This window comes from Microtus ochrogaster, unplaced genomic scaffold (assembly GCF_000317375.1).
Source record: "Microtus ochrogaster isolate Prairie Vole_2 unplaced genomic scaffold, MicOch1.0 UNK10, whole genome shotgun sequence".
In the NCBI taxonomy this organism is placed as follows: Eukaryota; Metazoa; Chordata; class Mammalia; order Rodentia; family Cricetidae; genus Microtus; species Microtus ochrogaster.
This window is the reverse complement of record NW_004949108.1, coordinates 1,265,659-1,277,749: the sequence shown is the minus strand read 5'-3', so window position 1 is coordinate 1,277,749 and position 12,091 is coordinate 1,265,659. Positions and strand designations below refer to the sequence as shown.

General features: G+C 42.7%; 1 pseudogene; it reads left to right on the top strand.

Moving 5' to 3' along the window:
* The first annotated feature begins 8,718 nt into the window (after positions 1–8,718).
* Positions 8,719–9,233, top strand: LOC101985097 (annotated as a pseudogene).
* The last annotated feature ends 2,858 nt before the right edge of the window (positions 9,234–12,091 follow it).

Genomic DNA, 12,091 nt, shown 5'->3' with positions numbered 1-12,091 from the left:
CTTGCCAAACTCTCTCCTGCTTTTTCTGTTCCACAGCTTCAGTCCTCTGTCTGGGCGAACGCAAGATGTTCAGCCTGAAACCCTATGAAGAGATTTGGCACACACGGCCAAGGGGAAAATGGCCACGGAGCCGCCACTTTGCTCCTGAAGAATTCTGCTTTTCTGAAATTGCATCCCTTTAAAATGCCAAACCTAAGGGGCTCTTTAATCTCTCCAAGTAGGAGATGCCTAGATTTCACCTGGGATATCTTATGCATTCCAATAGTGCCACACAGATCTAGCTCATATTGCAACATCTTACCAAGGATGTGATCCCTGGATTGTGCTATACACTGCAGGAATTTGCAAACCTTTGGAGGATGAGGGTCATCCTGAAACCCTGTGTAGGTTGTTACTTCTTCCTGTATACTAACTAGAGTACCTATTCAAACTTGATTGACCATTATAGGAAACATGCATCATGTGTTTGCTCCAGCCACAACCGGCCTCATAGCACACAGCATCCATTTCTTCTGCTTGGATCCCATCCTTCAAGCCACATTTATGAGGCACAATAAAGACACAATGTGCTTTTAAATTTCAGTGGAGAACGTGTGTGTGCTCAGAGACCACAGCTTCTATCCAATCTTCCTAATAGTCTCAGCCACCCAGTCCCCTCAGCCATCCTACACATCTAGTACACTGTTGGCAACGATGCAGCAGGGACATCTCTGAATTTGCCAAACTCCAAACAATGTACCCCATTGAAGTGAACTGAGACACAAGATCAATAGCCTATCCGTGTAGGTTCGTCATTTAACAAACAGGCCACGTTATTATAATTCATCAATAACAGAGAAACCAGTTATTAAAAAATAGGTGGGGGTCCCCAGGAGTTCTTGAATATTCTATTAAATTTTTGGTTGTGTCTAAAATTGCTATAAGGAATAAAGAGTACTGATTTAAAAACATGTATATGTGTCTATATAATTTATCTTCACAAAATGTACAATGTAGTTGGCAATATTCCTGTTTGTTCCAGCCACCAGACAAGTCATTGCTCTGGCTTGCTTTCCATTGCTGTCATAAATACCATGACCAAGATCAGCTTGGAGAGGAAAGGAGTTGTTTCCTTTTATCTGTGACAGTCCATTGTCATAGGAAGCCAGGGCAGAAGCTCAAGGCAGGAGCTAGAAGCAGAAACCATGGAGGAACATTGCTCCCTAGTTTGTCCCCCATGGCCTGCTCATCTTGCTTTCTTATCCAACCCAGGAACATCTGTCTGCCCAGGATGACATTGCTGACAGTGGGCTGCATCCTCTTCCATCAGTGAACAGTCAAGACAATGCCCCACAGGCTAATCTGATGAAGACAAGGCTGCAATAGAAACTCCCTGATCCTAAGTGACTCAAGGTTGGGTCAAGTTGGTGATAGTTACTAATCTGGATAGTCATAATCAAGGAGGGGCTATACAAACTCAAACTGTTTGACATTGGGTTATAGGTCATAACAAAGACAAATGCATATTAATATGTGTCTTCAAAGCAATGTTTCTCAACTGCTGGGTCATGACCCTTTTGGGGGCCAAAGGATCCTTCCATTAGGAATTGCCAAAACCATCAAGAAACAAAGACATTTACATTACAATTCATAACAGCAACAAAATTACAGTTGTGAGATAGCAACGAAAATAATGTTATGGTTGGGGTCACTACAACATGAGGAAGCTTATTAAAGGGTCACAGCATTAGGAAGGTTGAGAAACACTGCTTCAGAGGGTGATTATTTTTAAAAACAATACAATTGAGGCATCTGACTTCTTATGGATGTTTCATAAAAAAAACTTTGACTATTTTTAGATGAGCATCGTTTCTGTCATATGCTATGGGGCAGAACTGCTAGGACTTGATCATTCAGGTCTCTGAACATTGCACATGAAGCCTCACAGAATCTTTGTTTAGACACCTGCTCTGGACAGACCCTGCATTTCCTCAGGCCACACCAATTGTTGCCCAGCATGTTGACTGTCCAAGTCTACACAATGTCCAGCATACAAGCCCTAGGAAGTCCTAGCTGAGAACCCAAGCTCCATCTCTGCTATAAACCAGATTCTGTCTACTTTTGAGAAATAAAATCCATCCATAAATTGTTGAAGTATATACTGTTCAAGCACACCTCTACAATGTCCCCTTTTGTACTCACAAAGTGAATGAAATTACTTTGGCTTCTTACAGAATGATTTTGTCCATATTCCTCTTAGGCATCAGACCACTGAGACTAGCAGTAGAGGATTTGAAACATAATTTTCCTATTATAAACCATGGCATTATGAGAGGAGGATAGCCAATTATGAGAGGAGGCTAGCCCATTATGAGAGCAGGATAGCCCATTACGAGAGGAGGATCACACAGGGTCATATATCTGATTCCCAGCTTCCTAGATGTTGGGGTATTTAAGAAGGATTAGAAAGTGTGTCACAGGGGCAGGCTTTCAGGTCTCAAAAGCCCACACCAGCCCAGTCTCCCTCTCTCTCTCTGTCTCCATCACAACAAACAGATGTGAGCTCCTAGCTACTGTGCCAGCGCTGTGCCTGCTTGCCTGTTGCCACATTCCCCACCATGATTGTATGGACAAACCCTCTGAAACTGTAAGCTAGCCCTAATTTAAATGTTTTCTTTGAAAAGTTCCCTTGGTCGTGGTGTCTTCTCCCAGCAATAGAACAGTAACTAAAATACAAATCTATAGTATTTTTAGTGAGAGGGTTGTCTAGATAGGGACTTGTGTTCAGATTAAATAACTTATTAGGTTCAACTCTGTGTAATTCTTGTGAACAACGTATTATATCAGATTTCTCAAAATGTTCTTTATGTACCATGAAGGTAAAATATAACATTTCTAGGCTATTTCTAACAATCTCACACGTATGGTATGAATGTCAAACTATGGGTTTATTTTCTGTCATTTATGTCTAAACCTTCCTTTATTAAAAGCCTATTTGGCCAGGTGATTTTATTTCCTATTTTACAAATAACAGACTTTCGTAATTCTCTATATGACTGGGTCAAATGGTTACCTTTCATTATATTTGTTTGAAGAATAATTAAACGTAATAACAAAACTGGGAGATGTCTATGATGCAGGCTGCTTCACAGAAAGAGCTAGAACTCCATTAGAAGACACTGTCAGAGCCCCATCTCTTTGAACAGCCAGAAACACCATCCCTTTGTGCAGCCCATCTACGTCCCTTCTTGCTTTGAAAATGAGCCTACAGTTCAGTGCCTATATTTAAATTTTCTACAATAAGTAGACAAATGTAAACTCCTTAACCATTTTGCATGCTAATTTCTTGGCTCGCTAATATGTGGAATTTAGACTTGAATTCACTTTAATTTTCAGATAATATATGGTAACAGAGGGACACAAGAAGATTAATCTACTGCTACAGCAAGCAGTTCTATGAATAGAGGACACTGTTGCTGTTATTATAGTGACTATTAAAATCCAAACAATTGTCCTATCAATCAATCAATAAACATATTTTTCTGAATATATACATAATGAATACTAACTCATTATAGCCATATGGGCTCCACAGGTCAAAATCATTATAGTTTTCTGTCCTCTGGAGATAGACATTTTGTGGTGATAGGATAAATGCTTAAAAATCCTGTGTTCTTGTTTTATTGCCAAAATATGCTATTATTACTCATATTCATCAGATCTCAGCTCATTGTGACAATATTAGTCAGCTTCCGGGCACACTATCATAATAAACACACTGCTGTGTAAATCTTCCAAGATGTAGTCCCAGTGTCAGAATGATTCAGGGTGGTAGGAGTATCTGATGGAGTACAGTCGTGACCTAGTGTCCGGATCCTTCCCATGTTATCTGTGCTCTGAGTTTACGTAGGCACAGCTTGCATTGTTCCAGAGAAACAGAATTCATTACTTCTAAGAGCAACGCGTTGTATGACTGAACCATCGGAAGGAGGGTTCTCTTGGCACCTCCTCCCACTCAATGTCCATGAGGAGATCTGAGCAAGAAACCTTGTAAAATGCTTGGAAGTTCTTAGGCAGAATAAAGCTTGGATAATCACCATTTAGAGTTTTGATTGTCTTTTTAGCTAGTTGCTATCCACCGGCATTGCCTTTGACCCCGGAGTTCTGCTTCAGAGTAACTTCCTGGCAGAAGGTTTCTCAGACTCCGAAAGTGAATCAGTTTCCTCTCCACCCACAAGGTTCTTGCCAGACGTGAACCTCTGACCTCCAAATCAGACACCTCTGATTTGTTTCTGATCAGCTTCCTGAGGACAGAATGTTGTCCCACTTTCTAGCAGGTACCCAGTTGGTTGGTTAGCACAGAGGAGATGATGAGTCTAAGTACTGGACTGGAGCAATGGTCTAATTCCACAGGTGCCTGGCAGAGCTTGGACTTCTGAACGGGGTCATGCAGTGTGCTTGAGCATACATACTATGCTGTATGAAGATGGCGTGAGCATGTATACCTCGATCAGACCTGCACATCAGTAGACCAGCAGGAAAAAGAGCAATCATGTTTGAAGCAGACTAGTTCAAGACTGTGGAGATGAACCTTGGCTGGGACAGACGGTGTGGTCTTAGTGGGCCCATCCTGGTCCCCGGATGTGATACCTGATACCCTTCCCTGCAAATTTTGATCTGTGGGCTGGATGGTTATTTCTACCATCATTTAGTTTTTCAGGGGAGGTGGTGGTGATTAGTTTTGATATTTCAATTGTAGATATTTTAACATCCAGCTATGTGTGTCTGAATGTGTTTATATGCATTTAGTGTAGGTGCCCAGAGGCCAGAGGTGGCAGCTCTCCTGAGCAGCAAGTACTCTGAACCACTGAGCCTTTAGAGATTTGTTTTACAACTTATTTTGATATGTGTATGAATGCTTGTCTGCATGCATGTCTTGCATCATATGTGTGCCTGGTACCCACGGAGGAGAGTAATGGATTTCTCAATCTGAAGTTGTAGATGGTTGTAAACTACGATGTAAGTGCTGGGAGCCATATCTGGGTTTCTTGTGAGGACAGTAAGTATTCTTAACCATGAAACCATCACTTTAGCCCTCAGCATTCATTTTTTTTCCTAGATTAACAGAAGCACTTGCAGAAGTTTTCCTTCAGAAGGCAAGGATGCACCCAGCTGGTCCCAGGGCTGCACTAACAATACTTCAGGTTAATATCATACTCAGTTCTCTTGGAGCTGATGCTGGTGTATGTCTGGAGGGAGGAGCCCCCCCCTCCGTGAACTCATGCTGAACTCTGGCCCCATCTATCACATCTCATTGCAGTATTCCCAAGTGTCCGATGCCATATCTAAAGTCAGTGGGAGGTGCCCATGGTTTCACATTCTGTTCCTGATGGAATCCCGCATTTTCTCTGTAGGACGATGTGCTCCTCTGGGTAACATTGTGTTTCTATGGGTAGAGCCACTCTTCTCTGGATATTGCATTTTACATCCTTCTCAAGTACCAGCCCCACCCCCATCTCATTTTACATCCCGCTCATGGTCTCTTTCTGGGTCCCAGCATGGGGTGGGACAATGGTCTGTATTCTGTCAATTATATTTTAAGTAAACTCTGATTGGCCAGTAGCCAGGCAGGAAGATTAGGAGGGACAACCAGACAGGAAGTAGAGGCGGGTCAATGAGAACAGGAGAATTCTGGGAAGAAGGAAGTCCTGTCTGCAGTCCTGACCTGGCCGCAGAACAAGCAAGATGTAACTGCTTCATTGAAAAAGGTACCAAGCCACATGGCTATAGACAAGAATAATGGGCTAATATAAGTTATAAGAGTTAATAAGAAGCCTGAGCTATGTAGACTTCTCTGTGATTTCTTTGGGACTTAACGACTGTGGGAACTGGGCGGGACAGAAAACTCAGACAACACCAGCATCTCACTCATTTCCTCTATCTTTCTTTCCACAGTGAGAGCCCACTTATGCTGGGTTGCCATGCTGGGTTGCCACACACTACCTCCGCTCTAGACGCCATGGCCACACCCAGTGTCAGCTCCCACACTGTTACTCAGCTCCAGAGAGATGCCTCAATCTATGGTGTGGTCCATATTCAAAAGATCAAGACCCCTGACCTAAATACACATGGTTGAGTCCCTGTCTTCTTAGAGCTCACCATGCACATGATACTGTCCCAATTCCTGGCACACCTTGATCTCTAAAAAACGTCTATGTATGTGTGAGACACCTCTCAGTGTCTGCATTAAAAAATGTCTCTGTTATTCACTACACGAAATCTGTGAGTGTCCGTGGCACTTGATTCATAAGATCTAGTATTTAGAAAATTTTTTAGTATTTTAACTAACCTTTTAAAACTGTATGGAGTCCAGCAGTCTGCAAAGCAGGGAAGTTCATGTGCATACAAATCAATTTCATCATTTTGATACAGAAAGTCTTCATTTTTTTTAGACTCCTATTCATTATTGGTATACAAGCATGCTGATCATGCACATCTATTTGCAGAAATTAAATTATTAGCTACGACTTATTTCATTACATCTTCCACTGTTCAGGGCTGCTTTTGTTTCTTGTCCTATAGACACTGTATACTGCAAACAAATCATTAAGGTGTCTGCCAATAGCATTCTCTCGGTGATCAACAGAAATGGACACTAGCTGACAATCCACCAGTCACTCTCGGGAGAGTCAGCTCCTGCATCACTGAATAAGGTATGTGTATGCTCTTTGCATGGTTCCAGACCTCTGTCCTCACTCACATTCCAAGATTCTGGCTCTGCGCATCCACACTTGTCAGTCTCCACCATCATTGTAAAGTCTCCCATTGGGACACCTCACTTGGGAATGCTATGCCCCTCTCTTCTTCCATCAGGACATAGTATTTTAGGATCTCTTTACTTTCAAGTTGAAAACCAGAAAATTGTTTTTTTTTTTCTAATCATCTGAGTTCAATTTACAATCATGCTCTTCAGAACTGAGAAAGTAAATGTGTAACCAGGATAGCCCTGAGTCCTCACGTTCTTCCCATTGGCAAGAGGACTAATCCAGCCAGGCTGGTTTGGGGTACGGTTGAGAGTTTCAGCTCCTCATGGGGTCTTGCATTCATTATCATTGACCCCCAGAATCCTCGGGCAAAGACAAGTTTCCCATAATTCCCTTCTTAGTGCTTTTGCTGCAGTTTGTTCTCCTGTCTTCCATCGAGCTCTGCTGTAGAGTAGAAGAATGGTCATGCCCGTCCGTGCTACCCATGAAGTTAGGCATGCAGGCAGCTCACTTCAGATGTTCTTGCGTGGATGGGGTGAAGGGCCAGAAAATGACAGAAGGAGCCTCTCTGGGCGACATAATAAGTTTTCCCCTGAGGGACTTTCTTCTACTTGTACACAAACTGATCCATAAAGACTTCCGAGTAAAGTTCCAGCAAGGGAGACCTTTTCAGAAACCATTCATGAACACAGCTTTCTTCACCCCGCATCGTCATGCCTTGGCTTTTTCACAGAAACGATACAATTAACAAAAGACAGGAGAGGACACACAGCTCAGAGGTCTGGTGTGAAACAGAATAGTTTAAAGACTAGATGGGAGTCAGTATGAACACCCCGACCAGACTGCATCCATGCTGAGGAGCCTTCATCAAGAGTCAGCTTGTGTCGGAGGAGGATCTGACAAAGGAAGTGGCATGGGGACAGAGAGGGTGCTGCCACAAGAGGGGAGGAGCCCTCTGACCTCACCCAGGCAATAGGGACAACTGGACACTAGGCAAGACTCGTGTGCCTAATCTTTCACACATGTGCAATGTTTTATGATATTAACTCCATCCTCAGAGCAATCTCCTCCAGGAGGCACCTCGATTGTCTCCGTTCTTTCAAAGACAAAATTGACATACAGGCTAGCTTACAGCTGTTCTTTATATTTTTCTGATTGAAAAGATTTTGTCTTTCTCTTAGCAAGCTGTTTATAATTTATTACATATAGAAGGTGTGATCACTTGTTGGTGCTGTTCTAAAATAACAGACACCAAGACTTCCTCCAAGGGTCAAGACTCACTTCTATACATATTTCAGAACACATTATTCTACCCTAAGCTCCTCACAGGAAGCTAGTCATCGAGATCCATATGTAATATTTAAATATTTATATACAAAATAAAGTTAAGGTAACATAAATAGAGACGTGTTTGTAAGCCTATTAATAAAAATTGTAAGCAACTAAGTCCTTAACAGTTGGATGAATCTTTAAAAAAATTCTTTTATGTTGTCAATGAAATGGCTCAGTGGATAAAATCGCTTGCTTCAAAACCTGTCAGCATGGGCTTGATCCGTGGGTCCCATCTCTTGGAAGGAGAGAAGAGCCACTGAAAAGTTGTCCTCTGATGGCCATGGAATGAAAACACACACACACACACACAAATAAATGTAATAAATTAAAATATACATTTCACAAATAGAAGTGTGAAGCTACAGAAAACACATCAGCGTGAATATGATCAGTGTTGTGTGTGTTCATGTGAATGTCTACATATGTACATGTGTCTCTGTATACATACACATCATTGTCTGCACATACGCATGTGCGCATGTGATGCGGCTTTGTTTAATTTGTTTGTACTTGTGGTATTAATATAGATTGTCAACTTGACAAGATCTTCCTAGGAGAAGAGCCTGGCAGGTCTGTAAGGGATTATCTAGGAGTGAGTTAGCCTCTGGGTTTATCTCCATTAATAACTGAGGCAGACACCAGATCCAAGATGGCGGCCAGCAGGAGGCTGATGAAGGAGCTTGAAGAGATCCGCAAATGTGGAATAAAAAACTTCCGTAACATTCAGGTTGATGAAGCTAATTTATTGACTTGGCAAGGGCTTATTGTTCCTGACAACCCTCCATATGACAAGGGGGCCTTCAGAATTGATATCAACTTTCCACCAGAGTTCAGAATTGAAATCCACTTTCCAGCAGAGTACCCATTCAAACCACCCAAGATCACATTTAAAACCAAGATCTACCACCCTAATATTGATGAGAATGGGCAGGTCTGTCTGCCAGTAATTAGTGCTGCAAACTGGAAACCAGCCACCCAAACCGACCAAGTAATCCAGTCTCTCATAGCACTGGTAAGACCCCCAGCCTGAGCACCCACTCCTGGCTGACCTAGCTGAAGAATACTCTAAGGACCGTAAAAAAATTCTGTAAGAATGCTGAAGAGTTTACAAAGAAATAGGGGGAAAGCGAGCTGTGGACTAAAATCTGTCATGAGTGATTCCAGCAAGTTTGAGCAGAGCCCCCGAGCAGTGCATTCAGATACCCCGCAAAGCAGGACTCTGGGAAATTGACACATGCCACCACCTGGCATCTGCTTGTGGCAGTTATTAACTTTCTACAGTTTTCTTAATCAAAAGTGGTCTAGGCAACCTGTAAAGAAGGATTAAAAAATTTAGATGTTCTAAAAAAAATAATAACTGAGGCAGAAAATTCTCCTTAAATGTGGGCATCACTATTTCATGGAAACTGGGTGTTCTGGTGAGTAAGATTGGGAGAGAAGGGTCTCTGTCTCCTAGTGATGGACAGTGATCAGCCTTCTCTGTCTTCTGCTATAACAGTACCTTGCCACGACACACTGTGCCTGCAAACTCTGAACCAGAATGAACCCTTTCTACATCACATTGTTTACGACAAGCATTTTGTCATAAACAATACTTATTCTGGCTTATCTTCTACATGTTTCTTTGGAGTCTTTTCTTAATTCTGGGATGGTCAAATGTTCTCAGATTCCAATTCTGACAGGATAATTGTTGACATTCTTTGGTATTCCTCCGGAAATCCTGGGAGGTCTCTTATCCCCTCACTTTGGCCTTTTCCCTTCCACATGGGGAAATTCTGTTGACCAGCTTTCCTAGTCTGCCAGACCATTCCCTGGACGTGTCCACCTGCCAGAGATTCCAGAGGTGTCCTTGTTATCTGCCCTGGTTTGCTGAAACAAGGGTCATCGAGCCCCTTCTGGGTCACCATGTCCACAATCCAAATGGCTCACTAGTAAATTTTTACTTATAGATTATTTGTAAATAACAAAAACATATTTGTGCTAGAATGTTAAGAAAAAATAGGGGAGGAGCTATAAAAGTGAACTGAAGAAGTAAATACATACATGATAATAAACACACTTGGCAAACCTCCAAGTTTATAGAAATTGCAGAATATAAAGCTAAACACTGACCAGGTGTGGACACTTCTGGTCTATTTCACTCCATGCACAATAAGGCCATATCTCTCAGTTCTTTAAAGACTTGTTCAGATTGTATGCAATCATCTTCTTCCATGCAGCCTGCCATTACCTCAGGACTCAGAGAACCCTCTTCACACCTACTAACACTAAGCAGCTGGGTTTACCTGTTGACAGTCTAACATAAGACAGCAATGGAAACACAGAGAAGAAACAGATCTGCCAGCCAGACAGGGCCAGGGTCACCGCTGAAAACAAGATGCGCAGTAGGGATGCAGGTTCACTGTTGGAAACTCATTCAACTGTCTTTCCGGTCACATAGACCAAAAGCGCCAAGAGGTACTTTTGAAGAAGCTCTTATGGGTTGTTCTAATGGCGCACAAGGTCTAGAAAGGCTAGTTTCGTTTCCGTGTGTTTTCTTCCAGCACACATTAACTCATGGCAGCACACTGAGGGAGTCAGACATTCTCTGAAGCCAGAAACTCACAGGCCTCTAAGAGAAGTTGACACTCACCTGTGCTCAGCCGACAGTGGCTAAGAAGAACGTCCTTGTCTACCATGAAGAGGAGACCTCAGAGGCCTCATCCACAAGGAGATATACTGCTGGGACCCTGAAGGAAGGATTGGGGGCCAAGACAATGTGAGATGGGACATGGAAAAATGTCAGAACAACACATGGGTTCCAAGTGCTGATTTCAACAAGAGGTTGAAAGCCGTGAGTAATAAAATTAGTTCTGTGCTCCAACATTTATGCCAAAACATCAATGGTCAGAATAAAACATGTGCTCTTTCTCTGCACAAAAATTCATCACGGGAAAGGAAGGTGAGGTGAGGTCTACAGGGAAGTTCTAATACAAGGCACTGGCATCCTTCTTTTAAAAAGAGGAGACAAGAAAGGAATTGGAGATAGATGTATACAAGGATTTCAGTGGACATGAAAATGACCATATCTCCTATGAGAAAAGGAGAGGCCAGCAGAAGAGTTTTCCTCAAAGCCAGTGGACACCAACTTTGTGAACCATGATCTCACTCTTCCAGCCATCAGAACTGTAAGATGCTAAATCCCTGCCGTAGAAGATGCTCAGGCTGTGGTACATCGTCCTGGTAGTAAAGAAAACAAATATCCCCAGAAGACAGGCAGTACTGGCGACACAGGCGAGTAGTGACTCATCAATTTGTGTTTCCGGAACGTACTAGACTGTACCTTTGCTGGTGGTCATTCTCTCTGAAATCTGTGCTGTGTTGTAAGGCACAGTTACAGAAAATCACAAAGGAGTAGGCCAACAAAATGCCAGTGATTAAAGAAAGGCGAATTGGGATGACTAGGAAGAGCTGCAGGAGCAGAGACTGAAGACATTAACCAAGATGTTTAGGGATTATGGGACATGTGCCAGAGAAAGGTAACCTTTTGGTGAGGGAAGAGTACACTGTGCAAATTATTATCACTGTAGACATTGACTCATTTAGGTCACAGGAATATGAACACAACTGTTCATATTTAATTAAATATGGATGTTCAATGTCAAATTTCCTGCAGAAAGAACGTACTGCTTTCAAAAGAAAAGCGGTCCCTTCTGCTTGGTGACTCAGCAACACCTTCGCGCGCAGCCCAGCAAAGAACAAGCGCTTATAAGCAAGAGAGGCAGTGAAGGTCCTGGAGACAAATCCTTGGCAGGGTGCCAAACTGCCACGCTGCTTTCCCACACATCCCAGGACGAGCCCTGGAGTCTGAAGCAATCCTACAGCCCCCTCCTCACAGCCCTCATTCCTGCGTCTGCTGTCTTTCACCAGATTCAATGATCACCCATCTCTGGCTCTTGTTGGCTTCATCCCCACCCTGTTGTCTAACATACTTACTTTCCACTAGGAAAGTTTAACAGCAGCTAAAATGATAAAGG